The 25751-nt window shown below is 41.8% G+C and overlaps 1 protein-coding gene and 3 pseudogenes across 1 annotated transcript in view; 3 read left to right on the top strand and 1 right to left on the bottom strand.

Annotated features, from left to right (window-relative positions):
- The window catches only part of LOC132234987 (zinc finger protein 14-like), a 29843-nt pseudogene extending 16798 nt beyond the window's left edge, over window positions 1–13045 (top strand).
- Window positions 1–25751, top strand: part of LOC132234988 (zinc finger protein 791-like) — a 108430-nt gene that overhangs the window by 30053 nt on the left and 52626 nt on the right. The gene's annotated exons all lie outside the window — the stretch shown is intronic.
- Window positions 3800–3941, bottom strand: LOC132236392 (U2 spliceosomal RNA; annotated as a pseudogene).
- LOC132234989 (small ribosomal subunit protein uS17-like) lies at window positions 22829–23503 on the top strand (annotated as a pseudogene).

Genomic DNA, 25751 nt, shown 5'->3' with positions numbered 1-25751 from the left:
TTTTTGCTATATTTTAAGTTTAACTATAGTTGGTATACATACTATATTTGTTATATTAGTTTCGGGTGACAATATAGTAATTTAACATTTTTATACCTTATTATGCAATCTCCCCACTAATTCTAGTAATTATCTTCCACTATTAAATTTATCACCCTATTCCTGACTTTACTTTTTTCACTTATTCCCCCTACTCCCTCCCCTCTGATAATCATCCCTTTGGTCTCTGTTTCTATGAGTCTGTTTATGTTTTTCTTTACCTGTTTTGTTTTTATAGACTCCACATATAAGTGAAACCATACAGTATTTGTCTTTCTCTGCCTGACTTGTTTCACTCAGCATAATAGCCTTTAGGTTTATCTATGGTGTTGCAAATGGCAAGATTCATTTTTTTAAATAGCTAAGTAATATTATATTCTCTCTCTATATATATTACTTATACACATACACACACACATATAAAACCTATCTTGGCTATATATACATATATATATATACTAGAGGCCCAGTGCACAAAAATTTGTGCACTCAATGGGGGGAGGGGAGCTCCCTCAGCCCGGCCTGCGCCCATTTGCAGTCCAGGACCCCTTGGGGGATGTCCACCTGTTGACTTAGGCCCATTCCCCGGGGGATCAGGCCTAAGCTTGCAGTCAGACATCCTTCTGGTGGCCAGGGAGCCCTCGGGGGATGTCTGACTAAAGGCTTAGGCCCCCAAGGGATCAGGCCTAAACCGTTAGTTGGACATTCTTAGTGCTGCCAGAGGTGGGAGAGGCTCCTGCCACCACCTCTGTGCTGGCCAGCCATGAGCCAGCTTCTGGCTGAGTGGCACTCCCCATATGGAAGTGCACTGACCACCAGGGGGCAGCTCCTGCATTGAGCGCCTGCCCCCTGGTGGCCAGTGCGCATCATAGCAACTGGTCATTCTGCCGTTCAGTCAATTTGCATATTAGCCTTTTATTATTATTATATTGGATGTCCCTATTTCCCCCCTTTTGCCCCCTCTACCCAGCTCTTGCCCCCCACTTCTCTCTGGCCATCACCATACTGTTGTCTGTGTCCATGGGTGCATATATTTTCTTTTGCTAATCCCTTCTTTAAATTTTTATTTTCAGATAAGTGCTTATAACTGCACTATTATATATTTTCTTTTTTTAAATATATATTTTATTGATTTTTTTACAGAGAGGAAGGGAGAGGGAGACGGATAGCGAGTTAGAAACATCGATGAGAGAGAAACCGATTCAGCTGCCTCTTGCACGCCCCCTACTGCGGATGTACCCGCAACCCAGGTACATGCCCCTGACCGGAATCGAACCTGGGACCCTTGAATCCGCAGGCCAACGCTCTATCCGCTGAGCCAAACCAGCTAGGGCTATATATTTTCTATTATATCATTTAGAATTAAGATATTTTTTAATTGAACCCTTGTAAATTTTAGCACAATTTAATAAATTATGCTAGAAGCAATTAGGAGATTTTTCATGTAATGCAGATACATTTAAATTAATATTTTATTTTTAATTTTTTAATTTGAAATTATCTCATACATGTAAAAAAAACTATAAAATACTATAGCATATTATATGTACCCTTCACCCAATTTCTTAGGTGTTAATAATTTAAACATAACCATTATACAACTAACAAAATTTGGAATATATTTTTCTTATAATCTCTTTAATGTTACTTAATCCATTTACTTTGTTTTTGTTAATCTTCACCCAAGGATATTTTTCCATTGAATTTTTTTTTAAAAAATATATTTTATTGATTTTTTACAGAGAGGAAGGGAGAGAGAGAGAGAGAGAGAGAGTTAGAAACATCGATGAGAGAGAAACATCGATCAGCTGCCTCCTGCACATCTCCCACTGGGGATGTGCCCGCAACCCAGACACATGCCCTTGGCCGGAATCGAACCTGGTACCTTTCAGTCTGCACGCTGATGCTCTATCCACTGAGCCAAACCGGTTTTGGCTCCATTGAATTTTAGAGAGAGTGAAGGGAAAGGGAGAGACACATTGATTGGTTGCCTCCTGCACATCCTTTGATAGGGACTGGGGATCAAGCCAGCAACTGAGGTACTTGCCCTTGACTGGAATCGAACCTGGGACCCTTCAGTCCATGGGCTAATGCTCTATCCACTGAGCAAAACAGGCTGCAGCTTAATTCATTTACTTTTAATCTATATGTGCCTTTATATTTAACGTGGGTTTTGTTTTTGATTCACCTTCATAATCTGTCTTTTAATTGGTGCACTTATGCCACTGACTTTCAGAGTGCTTACTGATAGAGTTACTGCCATATCTGGCGGCTTCTGGGGCTTCCGGGGCCTGCCTGCCTGCAGCTCGGGACCGGATCCAATGATGGGCGGCAGGCAGGCGGCTTCTGGGGTCGCCCACAGGGGCCTGGATGGCGGCTTGCGCTGGTGGCTTGCGCTGTCCCGCCCTGCCTGCAGTATGCAAATTAGCCACCATCTTTGTTGGCAGTTAATTTGCATATCTTGCTGATTATCCCATGGGAGGCGTAGTGAAGGTACGGTCAGTTACCATGTTTGTCTATCATTAGATAGGATACACTGAGTGGCCAGATTATTATGACCACCCCATCAGTACTTTGTTGGGCCACCTTTTGCCTTCAATACTGCAGTGATTCTTCTTGGCATTGATTCCACAAGATGTTGAAAGGTGATGCGAGGAATCTGACACCATGCCTGATAAATAGCACTGTCCAGTTCTGTGAGATTTGATGGTTGTGGAACCAACTGCCCAATGGCTCTTTTAACTTCATCCCACAAATGCTCAATTGGATTGAGATCTGGTGATTGTGGGGCCACCTAAGCAAGGTAAAGTCTCCCTCATGTTCTTAAAACCACTCCTGCACAATATGAGCACCGTGGCATGGCGCATTGTCTTGTTGGAAGAAGCCATCTCAATTGGGATACACCATCAACATGATAGGATGAACTTGATCAGCAACAATACTTAGGTATGTTGTGCTATTTAGACGTTTATAATGATCTGGCCCTCTAGCAACTGCAGCAGGAAATTATAGCTAATTTGCTTACAAATGTCAGGTGGTCATAATAATCTGGCCACTGTGTGTGTGTGTGTGTGTGTGTGTGTGCGCGCGCGCGCACATATATAAAATCTATCTTGGCTATTATAAATAATGCTGCAATAAATTATAGGGGTGTATATATACCTTTTCAAAGTAGTGGTTTTGTTTCATTTGGATAAATACCTAGAAGTGGAATTTCTCCATACTGTTTTCCATAGTGGCTGCATGCACCAGTTTGCAAACCCACCAACAGTGCACAAGAGTTCTCTTTTTTCTACATCCTTGCCAACCCATGTTATTTGTTCATTTTTTTATAATAGCCATTCTGACTAGTGCGAGATGGTATCTCATTGTGGTTTTGATATGCATTTCCTTGTTGATTAGTGATGTTGAGCATCTTTTCATATGTCTATTGGCTATTTCTATGTCTTTTTTTGTAGAGATGTCCTCTGCCCCCCTCAACCCCCCCCCCCTTTATTTTTTTGGTCCCTGAAGGAGTGCACTGTTCCTGAAGGTACTGCAATAGCATGGACAGAGCAAGCTCCTAGTCCAGCCGTGGGCAAATTACGGCCCGCGCGCCATCCGGCATGTTTGAAAGGAATAAAACTAAAAAAAAAAAGACCGTACCCTTTTATGTAATGATGTTTACTTTGAATTTATATTAGTTCACACAAACACTCCATCCATGCTTTTGTTCCGGCCCTCTGGTCCAGTTTAAGAACCCATTGTGGCCCTCAAGTCAAAAAGTTTGCCCACCCCTGTCCTAGTCCATCTCCTTGTTCTAAAAATCCATTTGATATGTCCTCAAATAGAGTCTGTATCGAATGTTAAACTGATAAGAGCAGATCTCTATACTTGATATTAGCCAAAGGCTGAGAAGCAATCTCTGCCCAATTTTTTAATCAGATAATTGATTTTTTTGTTAGTGAGTTATATGAGTCCCTTATGTTTTGGATATCAATCTAATTGGATATGTTATTTTTGAATATTCAGTAGGTTGCTTTTTGTTTATTTTGTTGACGGTTTTCTTCACTGTGCAGAAGCTTTTTAGTTTGAGGAAGACCCATTTGTTTGCTTTTCGTTTGTTTCACTTATTTGAGGGGATATAGCCATAAAGATGTTACTCAGACTAATGTCTAATACTTTACTACCTATGTTTTCTTCTAGGAGTTTTATTATTTCAGGCCTTAAATTTAAGTCTTTAATTGATTTTTATTTTTGTATCTGGTCTAAGAGAGGGGTCTGGTTTCTTTCTTTCTTTTTTTTCTTTTTTTGCATGTATCCAGTTTTCCAACACCATTTGTTGAAGAGACTGTTGTTAATCTATTCTGTAGTCTTGCCTCCTTTGTCATAGATTAGGTGACCATAGAATCTAGAGATTATTTCTGGGCTCTATTCTGTTACATTGATCTATGTGCCTGTTTTTATACCAGTACCATGCCAATTTGATTTCTATAGCTTTGTAATGTAGTTTCAAATCAGGGAGTGTGAGAATTCCAGCTTTGTTCTTCTTTCTCAAGATTGCTTTCTCAGTTTGCTTCTTTCTCGATATTCCTGGTCTTTTTTGGTTCCATATATATTTTTGGATTGTTTGATCTAGTTCTGAGAAAAATGTCATTGGTATTTTGATAGGGATTGCATTGAATCTGTAGATTGCTTTGGGTAATATGGTCATTTTAATGATAATCCTTCAGATCCATGAGCACAGTATATGCCTCTATTTATTTGTATCCTCTAACATTTCTTTCTTCAATGTCTTATAATTTTTTGAGTACAGTTATTTTACCTCCTTTGTTAAATTTATTCCTAGGTATTTTTTTTTTAATCTAGTTGTAAATGTGATTGCTTTCTTAATTTCTTCTTCTGATGATTTGATTTGCTATTAGTATATAGGAATGTGACAAATTTATGTGTATTTTGCTGTTCTATTTAATTATTTTTTTCTATTTTTGTGGAGTCTTTAGGGTTTTATACATATATCATCTGCAAATAGTGATAATTTTACTTATTCTTTTTCAATTGTGGATGCCTTTTATTTGTTTTTCTTGTCTGACTGATTGCTGAGGCTTAGGACTTCTGATACTATATTGCATAATAGTGGTGAGAGCGGGCATCCTTGTCTTATTCCTGATCTTAGAGGAAAAGCGTTTAGTTTTTCACCATTGAGTATGATGTTAGCTGTGGACTTGTGATGTTTAGCCTTTACCAAGTTGAGGTAAGTTCTTTCTATACCCACTTCGTTTAGAATTTTTATCATAAGTAGATACTGATTTTGTCAATTGCTTTTTTTTCATCTATTGAGATAATGATATGATTTTTCCCCCTTGGTTTTATTGATGTGATGAACCACATTGTTTTACAGATGGTGAACCTCCATTGCAGGAGTAATACCCACCTGATAATGTATATAATCCTTTTAATGTATTGTTGAATTTGGTTTGTTAGTATTTTGTTGAGAATGTTGGCATCTATACTCATCCAGGGATATTGGCCTATAATTCTTTGTTTTGTAGTACCTGTCTGGTTTTGGTATTGTAGTGATAATGACTTCATAGAATGAGTTTGGAAGCATTCCTTCCTCTTCAATTTTTTTGAGGTAGTTTGAGGATAATTACTAATTCTTCTTTAAAATGTTTGGGAGAGCCCTACCTGGTTTGGCTCAATGGATAGAACGTTGGCCTGTGGACTGAGGGGTCCCGGGTTCGATTCTGGTCAAGGGCACATGTCTGGGTTGCGGGCTCGATCCCCAGTGGGGGGCGTGCAGGAGGCGGCCAATCAGTGATTCTCATCATGATGTTTCTATATCTCCTCCCTTCCTCTCTCTGAAATCAATAAAAAGATATTAAAAATAAATAAAATAAAATAAAATAATAAAATAAAATAAATAAAATAAAATAAAATAAAATAAAATAAAATAAAATAAAATAAAATAAATAAAATGTTTGGGAGAGCCCGCCTGGTATGGCTTAGTAGTTGAGCATCAACATATGAGCCAGGAGGTTGATTCCCAGTCAGGGCACATGCCCAGGTTGCAGGCTCGATCCCCAGTAGGGGGCGGGCAGGAGGCAGCCAATCAATGATTCTCTCTCATCATTGATATTTCTGTCTCTCTCTCCCTCTTCCTTCCTCTCTGAAACCAGTAAAAATAAATTTTTTTAAAAAAGTCTATTTTGTCTGATCTGAATATTGCTACCCCAGCTTTCTTTTCGTTTAAGTTTACATGAAAAATCTTTTTCCATTCCTTCGCTTTCAGTCTGTGTGTCTTTCAATATAAAATGAGTGTCTTGTAAGCAGCATACAGGTAGTCAGCTTTTTGTCTATTCTGCTATGCTGTCTTTAAAAATTTTTTTTAATGTATTTTTATTATTGAAAGTATTACAGATGTCTCCCTTTTTCCCCCATTGATCGCTTCTAGCCCATACCCATTCCCCACCCTAGGCCCTCACCACACTGTGTCCATGGATTATCCATATATGCATATAAGTTCTTCCTACCCATGCATCCACCCCACCTCTCATGAGATTCCACAGACTGTTCTATGCTTCTATGTCTTTAGTTTTTTAATCCATGTTTTCTTTAGTGTTTTAATCTGTGTTTTCTTTAGTGTTTTAATTAGATTCCTTTCTCATTTTTTTTACATGTTTTTGGCTTATGGTTGACATAAGGTTTATATAGTCATCTATATTTAAAGCAGTCTATTTTGAGCTGATAGGCATTTAAATTCAACTGCATTCTAAAAGCACTACTTTTTTTACTCCTTTCTGCCACTCTTCATATTTTTGATGTCATGTTTTGTCTTTTTGTGTATCTCCTGATTATTTATTATTGTTAATTTTGCTACTGTTGTCTTTTAACTCTCATATTAGTTTTTAAATGATTGATTTACTGTGATTATTATTTATTTGCCTTTACTAGTGAGATTGTTTTCTTTCCTATATATTTTTTGGATTATGTCCTTTGTTTTTTCTGTATAAAGAATACCTTTTGTCATTTCTTTTAAGGCTGGTTTAGTGGTTATGAACTCCTTTTTATTTTTTTTAAATGGAATTTATTTTAAATAAAATTATTTAGGCTTCAGTGTACAATTCTATAATACATCACCTGTATATTGTATTATGTGTTCACCACTCTAGGTCAGGTCTCCTTCTATCTCCGTTTATCATCCCTTTGCCCTCTTCTATCCGCCCTTCCATGCCCCTTTCCGTGTCTGTGAGATATATTTATATGTTTTGTTTCTAATTTAATCCCTTTACCTTTTTCATTTACTCATCCACTCACTCCCCAATCCCCCTCCTCTGTGACAGCTGTCAGTCTGTCTCTGTCTCTATGAGTCTGTTTCTATTACATTTGTTAGTTTATTTTGTTCATTAAATTCCACATATAAGCGAAATAGTGATTCTTTTGTTTTTATTTGTCTGGGAAGCTCATCTCTACCTCAATTCTGAATGATAGCCTTGTTGGATTTAGTATTCTAGGTTGTAGCTTTCTTTCTTTCAACACTTTAATAATTTCCTGCCACTTCCTCTGGCCTGTAAAGTTGCTTCTTAAAAATCAGCTGATAGCCTTATAGGCTATCACTTGTATATGACTTGTTTCATTTTTGCTCCCTTTAAGATTGTATCTTTGTCTTTAACTAGAGGCCCAGTGTATGATGAATTCATGCACAGGTGGGGTCCTGAGGCCTGGCCAGCGATCAGGGCCCATTGGGGCCATCTCATCCAGTCGCGATTGGGGTTGGGCTGATCAGGGCCTGCCATCCAGCAGGAGGGACGGGAGGGACCGCGGGAGGTTGGCTGGCCAGCTGGCCTCGATCGGGGTGGGTCAGGGCTGGCCGGCTTGGGGGAGGGACCGTGAGAGGTTGGCCAGGGGGAGGGACTGACCTGGGGGAGGGACCATGGGTGGGCTGCCAGGGAGAGGAACCATGGGAGGTTGCCCGGCTGGCCTGGGTGGGGGAAGGGATGGGGGAGGTTGGCTCTGGGAGTGCACTGACCACTAGGGGGCAGCTCCTGCACTGAGCGTCTGCCCCCTGGTGGTCAGTGCACGTCATAGCGATTGGTCAACCAGTCGTTCCTGTTTTTTGGTCTTAATAGTCACTTAGGCTTTTATATATATAGATACTTACTGTTTTAATTACAACATGTCTTGGTTAGGGTCTCTTGGCTTCATGTTGTTTGTAACTCTGTTTCCTGGATCTGAATGTCTGTTTCCTTTCCTAGGTTAGGAAAGTTTTTTAGCCATTATTTCTACAAGTATTCTTTTTTGCCCCTTTCTTCTTCTTCTGAAATACCTATAATGCGAATATTAGGGTTCTTGATGTTATCCCAGAACTCTCTTGATATTATTCTTATTTTAAAAAATTTTTTTTTTAATTTTGTTGTTTTGATTAGGTAATTTCCACTATTTTGTTTTCCAGGTTGGTACTCTATTGTTCTGTATTAACTAATCTGTTGTCAATTCCTTGTAATGTATACTTCATTTTAGTTATTGTATTCCTTATCTCTGCTTGGTTCTTTAAAAAAATACATTTTATTGATTTTTCACAGAGAGGAAGGAAGAGGGATAGGGAGTTAAAAACATCAGTGAGAGAGAAACATCGGTCAGCTGCCTCCTGCACACCTTCCACTGGGGATGTGCCCACAACCAAGGTACATGCCCTTGACTGGAATCAACCTGGGACCTTTCAGTCTGCAGGCTGATGCTCTATCCACCAAGCCAAATTGGCCAGGACTCTGCTTGGTTCTTTATTAACTTTTCTGTCTCTTTTTTGAAGTGCTATCTAAGTTCCTCTATTCTACTCAGAAGTTTATTAAGCATCCTTATGACCATTTCATTGAATTCTTTATTAAGCAAATTATCTCCATTTCATTAGGATTTTTCTCTGGAATTTTATTGTTGTTCCTTCATTTGGGCAATATTATTTTGTCTTCCCATTTTAGTTGACGCTCTGTGTTTGTTCCTGAGTTGGGTATAATAGCTCTCCTAGTCTTAAAAATTGGTCTCTATGTAGACTGTGTGTCAAATAATTTTTGCCGGTTTTAGTTGAGGTGGGTGCATATACTGCCTGGTGTCACCTGGCCTGAAAGAGTGGGTTCCAGGTGTGACAGCCTTGTGTGTGCATGCTGCCTTTCCCTTCTGATCCTGGTGGGGCTTCTTTTTGTGCTCTTGGCTTAATCTTTTGCTTTATTGTCTGTTATCAGCAGGGTGTGACGGGTCCGCTTTATATGATTGTGTCTCCCCACCAGCTTCCCCCCTCTCCAGGTTGAGTAAGCCTGCTGTGTGCACACAGCTCCACTTTGCTAGTTTTGCTCCCTCTCTGGGCATTACAACTCCTTGTGCACTCAGCTGTGCCCCACTCACTCTACATGGCTAGCCATATGTGTGTGCCCTGTTGCTCTAATTGTCCTCTGTCAAAGCAGGGTTTGGGCAGGGCCACTATGCAGGCCTGCATCGCAATGCCCTGCTAGCTCTGGGTGGAGCAGCCTTGCATATGCACACAGTCATTTGTCATGAATTCTGTACCCAGTCTTGGTGGGGTATCCCTGCACGTGCACAGCAGTACCCCACTGAGTCTCTGCAAGTGGCAACCCTGCATGTGGATACTGCAAAGTTTTGCTAGCTCTGACTTCTCTCAGACAGGGCAGTCTCATGTGTATGCGCAGCTGCACCCACTATCTCTGCACTTTCTCTGGAGGGGCAGTCCTGCATGTGGGCACTGCAGCATTTGCTAGCTTCACACTTTCTGCAGGAGAGGTAGCCCTATGTGAGCACACAGTAGTGCCCCACTATCTTTGCACTTTCTCTGGACAGGGTAGTTCTGCAGGCAAGTATCACAGCATTTAGTTGGCTCTGCACTCTCTCCTGGTGGGGGAGCCCTGCTTGTACATGCAGTAAAGTGGGTGTACAAAGCAGCACCTTCCTGTACTTGCTGAATCAATTTCCCCAGTGGAAGGATCCCCTTGTATGTAAGCTATGGTGCCCTCCTGTTTCTGCTGGATCTAGCTCTCGGAAGGGTGGCTTGAGGACATGCTACAGCACCCTGCAGCTTGGCCAGAAAACCTGGATGGCTCTCTCACCCACTATCCACATGTTGAGGAAACATCTAGTGATGCTCACCAGTTGCTTTGGTTCTGGGTTGTGCCCTCAGCTCCAGTGGTTTCCAACTTCCTCTCTGTGGTCTTTCTCTCTTGCTTGTTGTGCAGTAGTTCAGTTGTCTCTCAGGAGGAATCGCTGCTCAAAATATAGGTGTACATTCGGTGTATTGGGAGGGGTTGAGTTCAGCAGCAAACTTGAATGTCATCTTAAACCTGCCTCCGAATATCACTGTATTGATAATAGCAAGGGTGAAGCTGTCTCCAGAGCTTTCAGTGTATTGAATTTCAAACAATGTACACAAGGCAGAAAATCTACATTTTTGCTGTAAATCATAAAAATGTTCAAATATTCCACTAATATTAAAATCAGTAACTGAAAATCATTAATAATTTGCTTGTTTTTTACAGAAGTCTTACGTTAGAAAAACTCGGTGAAGGGGAAAATGGTAGTCAGTGTGGAGAAAACTTCAGCCTTAGTCCAAACCTCAGTCTAAACAAGAAAACACTTTCTGGACTGAAACCATGCATATACAATGCATGTGGGAACGTCTTCATGGATCATTCATCCCATAATAGGCACGTCAGATGTCATGCTGGACACAAGCCCTCTGAGTATCGGAAATATAAAGAGAAGCCATATAAATGTAACATATGTGGGAAAGCCTTCAGTTATCTTCAGTGTTTGGAAAATCATAAAGGAACTCACAATGGAGAAAAAACCTATGAAAGTAAGGAATGTGGGAAAACCTTTAGTTCTTCAACTTCATTTCAAATTTGTGAGAGAAAGCACCCTGGAGAGAAGCCTTATCAGTGTGGACTCAGTGGAAAAGCCCTCAGAAATTATCCAAGTTTTCAAAGCCATAAAAGAAGTCATACTAAAGAAAAACTACATGAATGTAAAATATGTAGTAAAGCATTCCAATATTTCAGTAATCTTCAAATACATGAAAGAACGCACACTGCAGAAAAGCCCTATGAATGTAAGGAATGTGGAAAGGCTTTCAGATCTTGCAGTTCTTTACTACCACACAAATGGGCTCACACAGGAGAGAAACCCTATGTATGTAAGGAATGTGGAAAAGCATTCAGATATCCTAGGTCCTTGCAAACACATGTAAGGTCTCACACTGGAGAGAAACCCTATGAGTGTAAAAAATGTAGTAAAGCATTCAGCGATATCAGTTATCTTCGAAAACATGAAAAAACTCACAGCGCTGAGAAACCCTATGAATGTAAGAATTGTGGAAAAGCCTTCAGATCTCCCCGTTACTTAAAATCACATGAAAAGATTCACACAGGAGAGGAACCTTATGAATGTAAGGAATGTGGAAAAGTCTTCAAATCTTTTAGTTATTTACAAACACACCAAATTTCTCACCCTGGATGCAAACGCTATGAATGTAAGGAATGTGGAAAAATCTTCAACTATTACAGTTCCTTACGAATACATGAAATATCTCACACTGGAGAGAAGCGCTATGCATGTACAAAATGTGGTAAAGCACTCAAGTATCTGAGTAATCTTCGAATACATGAAAAAACTCACACTGCAGAGAGACACTATGAATGTAAAGAGTGTGGAAAGGTCTTCAAATCTTATCGTTCTGTACAAACACATGAAAGAACTCACACAGGAGAGAAACCTTATATGTGTAAACATTGTGGTAAAGCCTACGTTTCTCACAAATCCCTTCAAAGACACGTGAAAATACATCCTTGCAATAACACCTTATCAATGTAAGGAATGTGGGAAAGCATTCACTCGCCTTAGTTTGTATCAAAGATACGAAAGATTTCAAACTGGAGAGAAACCCTGTGAATGTAAGCAATGTGGTAAAACCTACACAGAACACAGTTTCTCTCCAGATGGGAATAAACTCATACTAAACAAAAACCTATGAATGTAAGGAATATGGAAAAGCCTTTGTTTGTAACATACCCCTTTGAAAATCACGGATTGTGAGTGCACAGTGGAGAGAAACCATATACAGTTAAACTTTGGTTCTCAAATGTCTTCCATCTTGAACAATTCAGTTCTCAACCAAGTTATTCACAGAAAAATGTATTGCTTGTTGCCCTGGCCAGTGTGTCTAAGTGGTTAGAGCCATTGGCCCACACACCAAAGGGTCATGGGTTCCATCCCTGGCCCTGGTTAGGGCACATGCACAGGGCAACCAGTCAGCATCTCATATGGATGTTTCTATTTCTCCCTCCCCTCCCCTCCCCCATCCCTCCATCCCTTCCACTTTCTCTAAAATATCAATGGAGAACTAGATTTCAACAACAAATATACAGGGTGTCCCAAAAACATGTATCCATACTTTAACAGGTTATAGCTCAATTGATGTTTTTCTTCAGCCAGACTAAGCTTTGAATAAAGTAAATACATCCTAAAATGCTACTGGAAGTTCTACTAGAAGTTTGAAAATGCAATTGAAGTACAAACACTGCTTTTATAATTATTCAAAATATGTATACATTTTTTTTTGGGGGGGGGCGCATTTAACAGCTGATAACTCAATTTTCACTCCTTTTCAGTTTTAAGTGATTTGAAATAATGAGTAAAACCAGATTAAGCTTTGAACAAATAAAATTTATCCACTAGACTTTTTTTTTGTAAGTTTACAGTACAAAACCAGCAACACAAATTGAGGGCACACAAATACTGAACATAATGATTCTTGATGTTGGCGATTCCATTGCTTCACATTATCAGCAGTGCTGGTCATTAGTTTGAAAAACAGGCATTGACAAAAATACTCATTTCTGTAGATTCTCTTACATTTTGAAAATGAACTGTATATTGAAAACTGACTTTATAATCATTCAAAGTCTATAGATTTTGGGGAGACCCTATCTATATATCTAGATACAGATGTAGATATAAATTATATATATATATATATATATATATATATATATATATATATATACACAATAAATATATGTATATTTCAAATACAAATTTGAAAACAAAACAAAAAGGCAGTTTGGTGTAACTTGGGATTTTCCTAGTGACCTTGTGACAGTTCCTGGGTATCTATAGTCCATTATATGCATTCTTCCTTCCTTACTCCCTTTTTGGGGATGATGGGTATAAGAGCCTTTTTCCATTTTCCTTACAAAGGAGTATGTTACAATTATGTAAAGTTTGTGAAAGAATATATTGTGTGAATTATTTTCCATATTTTGTCCTTTGCTTTTTATTTTTCTCTTGACTGGCATATGTTGAATACATTTTTATTTAAAAAGAGAGACCTGAGCCAAACCGGTTTGGCTCAGTGGATAGAATGTCGGCCTGCGGACTGAGAGGTCCCAGGTTCGATTCCGGTCAAGGGCATGTACCTTGGTTGCGGGCACATCCCCAGTAGGAGGTGTGCAGGAGGCAGCTGGTCGATGTTTCTCTCTCATCGATGTTTCTAACTCTCTATCCCTCTCCCTTCCTCTCTGTAAAAAATCAATAAAATATATTTAAATTGTTAAAGAAAAAAAAAAAGACCCCTGATAATGGACAAAATCTCTAGAGTTGGAGATATGCCTTCTATGGGTAACATTAAGAACTAGATTTTCCAGAATTTATTTCCACTATGATTCCATAGTAGAATTTACCAGTAACCTCACTTGCATGAGACTTGGAAGGCAGAAGCAAAAACAGCATAAGATAATGGAGAGCCACCATACAGGGGGAAAGACAGATAACCAGCTATGATACACCATTTCCTAGCTAAAATTTTAGAATCTTTTTCCTTCCCATCAAGAGTATCTTCTAAACTACCAATTGTTTGATTTTTATTTTCTTAGAGGTGTAGTTTTCCCTACACCTATTTTAGCCTTTCATCTTGTATTCTGTGATTTCCCCCTTCTCTGGGTTATGTCCGTATAAGCTCTAATTGGTATAGGAAACAGCTTTATGCTGTTAATTGTGTTAGTATGTTTTCCTGATTCACCATGCTATCTACATTGGTGCAGTCAAAAAATGATATGGGTGCTTGTTTCTCTGTGGCATGTGCAGTGGTTACCTTGACCCAGTCCTTCCATGTAAGAATCTGCACCTTCCTCCTGTCAGGAAGACTGGGTGTTTTCTGTTACTTGAAACTGGTGTAACCCCTCAGTATGTGTTCAGTTATGTTTGAATTTTTGTGATTAATAAAAATTTTTTTAAAAGTATGTGCATTTTTTGTCAAATATTTGTGAATTTTCAAACTGCACTTATAAGTTCAGGTGTATTTTTTCTAAGACAAATTTTAAAAAATTAAATACATTGGAATAACATTGGTTAATATGTTTCTGGTGTATAAATTAAAAATATATCATCTATATATTTCATTTTGCTTTCAAATCTTTTTTTTTTATGGGTACAATTTTTGTCTCTAATTTTTTTTTCATAATATAAAAAACATAAATCATGGTTTCCTCATTACCTCTTTCTGTGTGATCCACAGGCTTGCACCTGTAGCCAAAAAGAAATGTAGTCCTCACATCTGTTAGAATGGCTATTATCAATAAGACAAGAAATAACATGTTGGAGAGGATGTGAGGAAAAGGTAACCTCTGCAAACTGCTGGTGGAACTGTAAATTGGTGCAGCTACTATGGAAAACAAAAAAATTTTCCTCAAAAAATTTAGATACCATATGACCCAGCGATCCCTCTTTTGGGTATCTCCTGGAAAATTTTGAAAACATTTATTTGTAAAGATATATGTGCCCCTGTGTTCATTACAGCATTATTGGCTACACAACAGCCAAGACATGGAAACAACCTAAATGTCTTTCGACAGATGATGTTAATGAAGATGTGAACATGTATAAATGGAATACTACTCAGCCATGAAAAGATTAAATAGTGACATCTGTGACAGCATGAATGGATCTTGAGAGTATTCTAAGTGAAATAGGACAGAAGGCCAAGTACTGTGTCATTTCACTTTTATGTAGGATTATAAAACAAAAAGCAGCAAATGAATAAACTAAGCAAACTAAACAAATGCGTAGATATAACAGGATGGTGGATACCAGAGTGTGAGGAAGATGGGGGAGTATAAAGAGGGTAAAAGGTATCAAGTATATGATTATAGGAGACTAGCCTTCTAGTGGTGAGTACATAATAGGTTATACAGATGTATTATAAAGTTGTACACCTGACTTATGTAATGTTGTTATCCAATATTACCAAATAGATTTAATTTAAAAAGGGAAGTGTAATGAATTCTAACAAGAATGATCATAAACCATGAATGACTGACTGGTGTAATAGTAACAGGGTACCCAAAAGGACTTTTAATAAGATTTTGGCTTGTGTTAGATGATTTGATTGCTATGCAAGGAAGCAAGACCTTTTTCTGTATTGAATGCTGAGGTAAACTTTATTCTACCATTGGTGGTAATTGTTTTCTAGGAGGTAAAACCAGTGTAGTCAAGTGCAAGTTAATTTATAAGGATCTCCAGTCAGTGACATTAGAAAGGAGAGAGACTATTGGTCATTGTTATGATTTGAAACTATTTCTTTAGAGATATGAGCACAAAATATGCTTACAAATGATCCACAAACCCTGTTGCCTATTTCACTATTCACAGGTTTTTATTCACATGCTTAGACTTCCAGCACATATGAAATTGTGGGAAACGAGTAATGCCTACAACTTTTTATAAAGAGCGACGAAATTAAACAAGAAATGTGTTTACTAAAAAATTACATATTGAAGGGGTTTTGTTCAAATGGGCACCACAACTGTTCTTTTGTGTTCTATCTTATGATGGCAGCATTACTTGCTATAAATTTGGGAAAACTTACAAACTAAAATGTTATGTACATGTGTATTTAATTTACTATACATATGATAGAAAGTGAATGACACATTGGGTTTTATATGCTAGAAGAATGTTAAAATCTCCTGTACCTAGATTTTATATGTTCATTTCTTTTCCCCAATGTGGAATACTTATTAGGAAGAATCGAATGACTGTGGATAAAGGACACTGGCTAAAACAAGTTTTTCTTGTAGCCCTATCTTAATTGGAAAAACACCCTCTAGAGCAGTGGTTCTCAACCTTCCTAATGCCATGACCCTTTAATACAGTTCCTCATGTTGTGGTGACCCTCAACCATAAAATTATTTTTGTTGCTACTTCATAACTGTGTTTGCTACTGTACATATATAATTATGTATGTGTTTTCCGATAGTCTTAGGCGACCCCTGTGAAAGGGTCGTTCGACCCCCAAAGGGGTCGCGACCCACAGGTTAAGAACCGCTGCTCTAGAGTGAGATGAGAAGGCTCCCAGAATCTGTCTTTTAGGTGTTTTTTAAAAAAATATATTTTTTTATTCCAGAGAGGAAGGGAGAGGGAGAGAGAGATAGAAACATCCTAAATAATAAAAGCCTAATACTCTGTCTGGTTGTCTGGTCATCCATTCAACCAATCAAAGCGTCATATGCTAATGATACACAAAGGCCGCTCAACCGCTTGCTATGACGTGCACTGACCACCAGGGGCAGACACTCTGGTAGGTTAGCTTGCTGCTGGGGTCCGGCTGATCAGGACTATGTGAGATGGGCCAGACGCCTTGGAGCCCTCCCACGGTTCCTCCCCTCTGGCCATCTTCTTGCATCCCTTCCTGGCCCCGATCATGCACCTGTGGGGTCCCTCAGCCTTGCCTGTGCCCTCTTGCAATCTGGGACCCCCTCAGGGGATGTTGGAGAGCTGGTTTCATCCCGATCCCACTCAGTGCAGGAGCTGCCCCCTGATGGTCAGTGTGCTCCCACAGGGAGAGTGCTGCTCAGTCAGAAGCCGGGCTCATGGCCAGTGAGTGCAGCGACTGTGGTGGGAGCCTCTCCCACTTCCGCGGAAACACTAAAGATGTCCAACTGCTGATGGCTTAGACCAACTCCCCGTCAGTTGGACATCCCCTGAGGGCTCCCAAACTGTGAGAGGGCGCAGGCCAGGTTGAAGGACCTGCGTGAGTGCACGAATTTTGTGCACCGGGCCTCTAGTCAATGATAAGTGAGAATCCTTGATTGGCTGCCTCTTGCAGGCTCCACACTGGTGATTGAGCCTGCAAACTGGGCATGTGCCCTGACCCAGAATAAAACCGTGGCCTTCTGGTTCAGAAGTCAGTGCTCAACCACTGAGCCACACTGGCCAGACTTTTATTTTCAATGAGATCCCTTAGACCTTTGGATACACTGTGGTTCTGAAACATAAAGGAGAATTCCAAGTGGGATCTGCTTGGTGATATTCTCAGTCATGTGCATCTTTTAGAAAATTTTATTGCCATGTTTGGACCATTTTCAGCTTCTTATTACCTAACTCAAGCCCACTCTGTGCCTGCTTACTTAGAAACGTCTTTAGAAATCCATGCTTATCCCAGTGTGTATAATTTCTTCGAGGCAACACCAGGCCTTGTGTGCTGAGAGGGTGACGGAAGCAGATGTAGAATCTGTATCATGGACACATTCCCCTTGGTCACAACAATCCCAGCTGTAGTCTCTTTATCAGATCTGCTTGATTGCTTATTCACATAGCATTTGATAATTGACTTTGAATGAGGAAACAAATGGTTTAAGAATTTGTCAAAATAAGTCACTCAATTATCCATTCCCCATACCTGTTGACCCATAAAATGCTTTATTAGTCTTTTCTGCATCGAAAAGTCTCTAAATCACCTATGGTGGACATTGCCTAAGGCAGTGGTTCTCAACCTTGGCTGCACATTAGAGTCACCTGGGAATCTTTTTAAAATCCTGATTTCTGGGCCCCATCCTCCGGAAATTCTGTTTCTTTGTTATGGGGTGGGGCCACCACATGAGTAACAAAGAAACAGAGGATGAGGCCCAGAAATCAGGGTTTTAAAAAGATTCCCAGGTGATTCTAAAGTGCAGCCAAGCTTGAGAACCACTGGCCTAAGGCATTCTTTATCAGAAACTATTCTCAGCTAGTGATGCACACCCAGCATCCCCTGCTGAAACTTACAGAATCCTTTTTAAATGGAGGCCCTCCCAGGGCCTGAGTTGGTGATCCTCCACAGCCAGCTTCCTGTTTTGTCTTGGATCATGAATACAGGTCCCCTCAGGCTTTCTAAGCTAATGCCTTTTCTTTGGACAGATGTTACAGAACGGAGACAAAAATGATTTCTCTGGTATAACTCATCTACAAGAGGAAGTGTGTTTTCTTCTGTGATTAATGCAGTCCATTCTATAGAAGAGGTCGTCTTTCTAAACACATTGGGAGTCACTTGGGAACACATGAATGACCAGGGACTTCATACTTTTATAGACAGAATGTTGTAACCAAATGTGATGGAGCCCACTGCAGACATGATGCATTCTGTCCCTTGTTCGAACAGGTCATCCCTGATCAAGGACTGGATAGAAGAATCAGATTAGTCAGTCAAATTCTAGGCAATTGTGTCAGCACTAGCCAATTCCCTGGTGAAGAATTTAATTGTTCTGCTCATGTTACTGATCTTTTGGCCAGGACAATGATCTACCTATCTCAATAGCAATTCCTTCTCTAAGGTTGTCCCATTGGCATAAAGAACTCTGGGAAGATCTCTTGCCCCATAATTCCCTAATACAAATCAAGGTCACTCTTTAATCTGCACATATTCAACCTCAATCTGCAAAGGCTCATTTTATTGGTCATGACAATAAGTTGACTTGAATTTCTGAGACACATACCAACACCTCAGACCTGATAGTATCAACTGTGGCCCTGTGGTGTCTTGAAATATGAAACTATGGACCTCTGTTAGAGGTCTAGGTAAAATTTGAGGGACTTTCCTCCTCTGCTATGGCTAACGTGGTGACTGATCAATGAACCTGATATGAAAATACCACACCATTAAATAATATAGTCGATGTATTCCAGGCCGCGGAGGGGTCCCTACAGTAGGTGTCAAATAGACTTTGTAGGATCCCTCATGCCCTCTGCTTAGCTAATTGCTATGATCAGACCATGGTAGAAACTCGTATATAAAAATTACTAATCCTGTCATGCACTGAAGTGAAAATGCAAGGAGGCACCAAGACACAGTAGGTATTACTGATATCAACTCCTTTACCAAAATTTAAAAACAACACTGAGGTCTTGAAAAAAGTACTTAATGGAACTAGTACATCTCTAATGACTCTAGGGTACAACCCTCATAGGATGGCCTACTGCAGTGGTGCTCAACCTTCCTAATGCCGCGGCCCTTTAATACAGTTCCTCATGTGGTGACCCCCAACCATAAAATTATTTTTGTTGTTACTTCATAGCAGTAATTTTGCTACTGTTAGGAATCATAATGTAAATATCTGATATGCTATATGTGTTTTCTGATGGTTGCGACCCACAGGTGGAGAGCCGCTGGCCTACTGGCTTACTTAGAAAACTGTACCTCCTTTTACAGAGACCTTCCTGTTGATGGCTGAGCTGCTCCTATTTTATAGAAAGGGTAGTGGTGACAGGTACACAGGAATCTGAAGTACTCACTCTTGGGAATGGTGGGAGAAGACAGAATGGTGTAACCTGTAAGGAGGAAGGGAGAGATAGTAAAGAAGGGGGAGAGAGAGATGGTCAATGAAAAAGCAACTTGGCCATTAGAGAGAGATGGCTGTACCACCAGAGCCTGGATACATTAAAAGACAAGAGTGCTCACCTGGCAGACACAAAATCCACTCCCAGCCAAAGGGGCAAAAAGCTTGCTCAAACCACTCTGAAATGTGAGACCCTAATGAGAATCTGAACTTCAATCAGAAGCCTGCTGCTGCAGAGCCTACTCAGTCAGGAGGAGGAGTCCCCACCTCCTCCCCACAGACAGCCTCTCATTACTGATGTAGACACTGACATCACAGAAGCTGGGGAGAAACCCCCCAAGTGCTTGGGTTGGGGACCTCATTAGCTCAAAGATGGCAGGGAGAAGGTGCCTTTGTCAGGCTTTGTGTATATTGGTCCATGTTCTTTGGAGCTTGGTGGTGAGCTGAGGTTGGGGGTGGGTAGTAGAGGCAGTAGGCACTTCCTTTACTAAGGACTGGGACTTAGAATTCTAGAGAGTTCTGAAACTTCAGAATACTCACTGCTGGGGCTAGTGGCCTAGATCTGGTGGCTATAACACAGGTAGAAGGAGATAGGGTGAAGAGGGAAGAATGAAAAAGACCTGAGATTCTAAACAAGATGGCAGCTTCTTATTGATATAGCAATTGTGTTGGACCAAGGTAGGTGAGGGTTCCAGGTTGGTGTCACCACAGTTCAGCTGGCCTAGATCCCAGGGACAATCACTCCCTGTCTAGCCACAGTACCATGGAGTCAGAGTTATGGGTGTAGACAGTGTTGACTCCTTTGGCTGTCCCATTTTTCTCAGGCCTGGGGGGAGTGGTTGAGGGAGATGATAACAAATGGAATACCTAAGGACGGGTCCTAAGACCCCTGGGGTCAAGACAGAAATGGGTCAGATGAAATGAGGAGGCTGAGAAACCATACTTAGATGCTCTAAGTGCACTGATTTCCAGCCATGCTGGGACTGTGAACAGAGTCAATGGGTAGGAGAATTCTTATTAAATTGGAGAAACCTTTATCCTCACAACATGGGGACAAGAAACTTGTGAAGAGCTGGAATTTAAGATTAAAGGAAGTGAATCCCAGCTGATGTGGCTCAGTGGTTGAGCATAAACCCAGGAACCAAGAGTTCCTGGTTTTGATTTCCAGTCAGGGCACATGCCGGGGGGCTTGATCCTCAGTGTGGGGTGTGCAGGAGGCAGCCTATCAATGATTCTCTTTCATCATTGATGTTTCTATCTCTCTCATCCCTCTCCATTCTTCTCTGAAACATTATATATGTATATATATATATATATACACATACATATATACACATATATAAAGACCAGTGCATGACACTAGTGCACTGGTGGGGGGGGGGAATCCCTCAGCCTGGCCCGCACCCTCTTGCAGTCCACGACCCATCGGGGGATGTCTGCCTATTGGGCCTAAGCCGGAGGTGGACATCCCCCAAGGAGTCCTTAGCGCTGCTGCGGAGAGAGCACACTGACCATCTTTTTGGCTGAGTGGTGCTCCTCCTGTGGGAGTGCACTGACCACCAAGGGGCAGCTCCTGCATTGAGTGTCTGCCCCCTGGTGGTCAGTGTGCATCATAGTGACTGGTCATTCCACTGTTGGGTAGATTTGCATATTAGGGTGTTATCTTACCTAATAATAGACAAACATGCAAATTGTACCTTTGCTATGCCCCAAGCCACGCCCACCAGCCAATCAGAGCAACTATATGCAAATTAACCCAACCAAGATGCTGGCCGGCAGCTACAGAGCTGGAGCAAACAGGAGGCTTGGTTACCCCAGTGATGGAGGAAACCAAGCATCCCGGCTGGCTGCTGCCTCCTCTCAAGGCAACAAAGTTTCAATTAAAGAAGGTAAATAAACCCCAGATACCTGCTTCCAGTTACCATGGCCACGGAGCTGGAGCGAATAAAAAAAAAAGGAAAGGCTGGAGCTTCGGTTGCTGGGGGGCTTGGTCAGTCTGAAAACAGCCATCAGCCCCTCACCCAGGCTGGCCAGGCACCCCAGTGGGGACACCCACCCTGAAGCGGGTGTGGGCAGCCTGAAAATGGCCCTCAGCCCCTCACCCAGGCTGGCCAGGCAACCCAGTGGGGACCCCCACCCTGAAGGGGTTTTGGCCAGCCTAAAAACGGCCCTCAGCCCCTCACCCAGGCTGGACAGGCACCCCAGTGGGACCCCCACCCTGATCCAGGACACCCTTCAGGGCAAACCAGTCAGCCACCACCCATGCACCAGGCTTCTATTCTATATAATATGCAAATTGACCCTAACAGCAGAACAACTGGGAATGACTGGTCACTATGACACACACTGACCACCAGGGGCAGATGCTCAATGCAGGAGCTGCCCCCTGGTGGTCAGTGTGCTCCCACAGAGGGAGGTCTGCTCAGCCACAAGCCAGGCTGATGGCTGCCAGCACAGCGGTGGTGACAGGAGCCTCTTCTGCCTCCTCAGTAGCACTAAGGATGTCCAACTGCAGCTTAGGTCTGTTCCCTGCTGGCAAGTTGACATCCCCCGAGGGTGTCAGGCTGCCAGAGGGATGTCTAACTGCCAGCTTGGGCCCGATCCCCCAGGGAGCGGGTCTAAGCCAGCATGTGGACATCCTCCGAGGGGGTCCCAGACTGCAAGAGGGCATAGGCCAGGCTGAGGGACCCCCCGAGTGCACAAATTTTTGTGCACCGGGCCTCTAGTGTGTATGTGTATGTATATATATTGAGAGAGAGAGAGAGAAACCTTGTTTTAATGAGAATTGTTTTTTAAAAAGAAATTTGATGTCAGACTGGATGTAAAGAAACAGCCATCATTAGAAAGAGCAGTTGGCAATATCACTGTTACAGTCTTTTCGGTTGGAATCTGTAGCTATGAAAATATTACATATGCATATCCCTCCACCAGCAGTTCTATCCCTGGGCTACTCTATCAGCCAAGGATTATCTTATGTTAAGAGCTGAGTTGTGTCACACATTGATGTCTAAAAGCTCATTACCTCAAAATGTGCCTGTCGTTTGATGATCTGTAAGAAAATAATTAAGGTTAAGTGACTTCATTGGTGTGGGTCCTAATCCAATATGACTGGTGTTCTTACAAGAAGAGGACAGGTTGCTTTCTTTTTTCTGGCGGCTGTGAAGATGGCGGACATTCCAACTGAGCATGCCCATCAAAAGCAGCTGAACATCTTTCAAAAAAAAGATGGGCTCTGCTTGGTGTGGCTTAGTTGTTTGAGCATTGAAAGGTCACCAGTTTGTTTCCCAGTCAGGGCAAATGCCCTGGTTTCGGGCTCGATCCCTGGTCAGGATGTGTGAGGGAGGCAGCAGGTGAGGAAGGCAGCAGATCTCTCTCACCCTCCTCTCTCTTCCTCTCTCTTTAAAATCAATAAAAACTTAATTTTATTTTAAAAAATTTTTAAAGAGGGTACTGCTTGGAGAAACTGGCGAAGAGAAGCTACCACCAAACTACAAGGATCCAGGCTTCAAGACATCCAAGAGGCCACTGAGGGCACCTACATTGACAAGGACTGCCTTTTTACTGGCAGTGCCTCCACCTGAGGGTGCATCTTGTCTGGCATGATGACCAAGATGTGGAGGATCATTGTCACCCTGGAGACCACCTGCACCACATCCAAAAGTACAGCTGTTGTGAGAAGTGCCACAGAGCATGTCAGTGCATCTGTCCCCCTTCAGAGATGTCCAGAGTGGTGACATTGTCACGGCCAATGAGTGGCAGTCCCAGAGCAAGACCGTGCACTTCAGTGTGCTCAAGGTCACCAAACTGCCGGCACCAGGAAGCATTTTCAGAAATTCTGAGACTGGATACCATGCCCTCTAAAAATAAAGGTATTTTCTCGGTTAAAAATAAAAACAACCAAAAATAAATAAATAAATAAAATAAATAAAAACAAAACAAAAAAACAAACAAAAGAGGTGAGGTCACACAGAAGCACAGAGGAAACAGATGAGCACAAAGATAAAAGATGGTCATCTACAAGCCAAGGAGGGGGGCCTCAGGAGGAACCAATCCTGCCCACATTCTGATCTCAAACTTGTAGTTGCCAGAATTGTGAGAAAATGTGTTGTTCATATCACATAACATGGCACTATGTTATGGCAGCCCGAGTAAAGGAATGCCATCTATCAGAACCCACTTAATTTTTTTTTTAAGATCTCAGGAAGGAGCCTACAACCGAGATATGTGCCCTTGACCAGAACTGAACCCGGGACTTTGTGGTCCACAGGTGGATGCTCTATCCACTGAGCCAAACTGGCTAGGGCTATCAGAAACCACTTTAGATGATCCCAATAAAATAATGGACACAGCAACTGAATTGAATAATGTTGAGGTCCTACTGCATTGAAGGACTGCATCACTGTGGCAAATGACCTCCCTTACCAAACATCATGAAGACAAGTGAGGCCCCAGCTTCTCAACTGGGGGGAGTTGAGTCCCAGTGATGCGTTCTGTAGAGCACAAATTGCATACACCTGTAGAATAGACTAATCCTATCCCCTCTTTCTCTGTATAAACCCTCCTACTAAGTGTGATGATGTACAAAACTTGGAGAAGTGTTGGAGGGACAGTGAGGCTGACTGCTGGGGCAGGCGATTCAAACCGTGAAAACAGCAGCAAAATGCAAGATGTTCATGGCCTTATGTAAATTCCAACAATATACAGATTTCTCTAACTGTATTTCAAAAAATATGCATGCACTGATTTTCTATCCTTTCATATATCTGGTAGTGGGAAGAATGGAGGCCCAGACTCCTTTGAGAGTGGGGCAGTGGGACACTAGTGGGAAAGCCTGGCAGGGCCCCCCAAAAGTCTCCAGATTTGAGTCCAGGTTCTGGGCCTGCCCAGGTCATCTTGGGATCCTGGGTGTACAGACACCTCAGTGCCCACTCTCATCAGCTCTGACTGTTAGTGACCTGATGCACCTGCCCTGTCCAAGAATATCAAGAATTTGAACCCATCTACCAGCTCCTCCATAATCTCTCAGTAAAAACAGTGCTTGGTATCCAGGCCAGGACATATCAGGGCCTGCCTGGCAGCACCACAGCGGGGAACCTCACCATAAATTTTGCTCCCCTGATCAGGCAGAGAGGCATCTGCATAGACCTCCAGCCATGAAGGGAATAAAATGACACCTTTAAAGTCCCAAAATTACCCGTGTGTAGGAAAACTCGCTGTCCCTCAACACTCCTTTTTTTTTTTTTTAAATACTAGTATGTTTTTATTGACTTGAGAGAGAGAGGGAGGGAAACATTGATTGGCTGCCTCTTGCACACCCACCACTGTAGGGGGATCAAGCCCACAACATAGGCATGTGCCCTGCCTGGGAATCAAACCAGCGACCTCTCAGGGCATGAACTGAACCACACCAGCCAGGACCCACCACTCACTTTTTATCCTGACAGACATGGCCTTGGGTATACACTTAACAGACACATCAGGCTTCCAATACTCAACAACTTGCTTCTGCCCAGAAAAGCCCCCTCCCGGCCTGCCTTTCCCTCCACTCCAAAACACTCACAAGAAAGGGCAGGGAATGTGCAGCTGCCCTGTGTCACCTGAGCATACGCCCTGCCAAATGCCAAGTTGCATTGGAAGTAAAAGGTGAGCCAGCGTCTTCAGCGATCAACAACATTTATCGGCTTTTCAGAATCCACAGCCTCAGAAGGTCAGGAGAGAACTGGGGAACATCCTTCTCTCTCCACTGTCTCCAGTCAAGTGAGCGGCACGGGGCCTTGTCTCTGGAATGTGGGTGCCTGGTTACCAGAGCTCTAACTTCTGTTTTGTTCTGTCACCAAGGAAGTGAGGTCACTTGGTCAGGATTACATTATGTGAGCCTCTCCCTTCGATCAGAACCCTCAAAGCTCCCTCTGGCTGTTGACTGCTCACCCTCCTCCCCTGTGTCATCTCTGTCACTGTACACAGATGCCCAACACAGCTCTTCCCATCACTCCCAGGAATGTAACCAAGGCTCGACCTTCAGGAGACAGAGCTGAGTTCTGACTTTGTTTTCTGACCAGTTCTGTCCTGGAAAAACCATTGTGCCTC

Source organism: Myotis daubentonii, chromosome 5 (genome assembly GCF_963259705.1).
Source record: "Myotis daubentonii chromosome 5, mMyoDau2.1, whole genome shotgun sequence".
Lineage (NCBI taxonomy): Eukaryota > Metazoa > Chordata > Mammalia > Chiroptera > Vespertilionidae > Myotis > Myotis daubentonii.
Note: the sequence above shows the minus strand (reverse complement) of the source record. Positions and strands in the feature narration are given on the sequence as shown.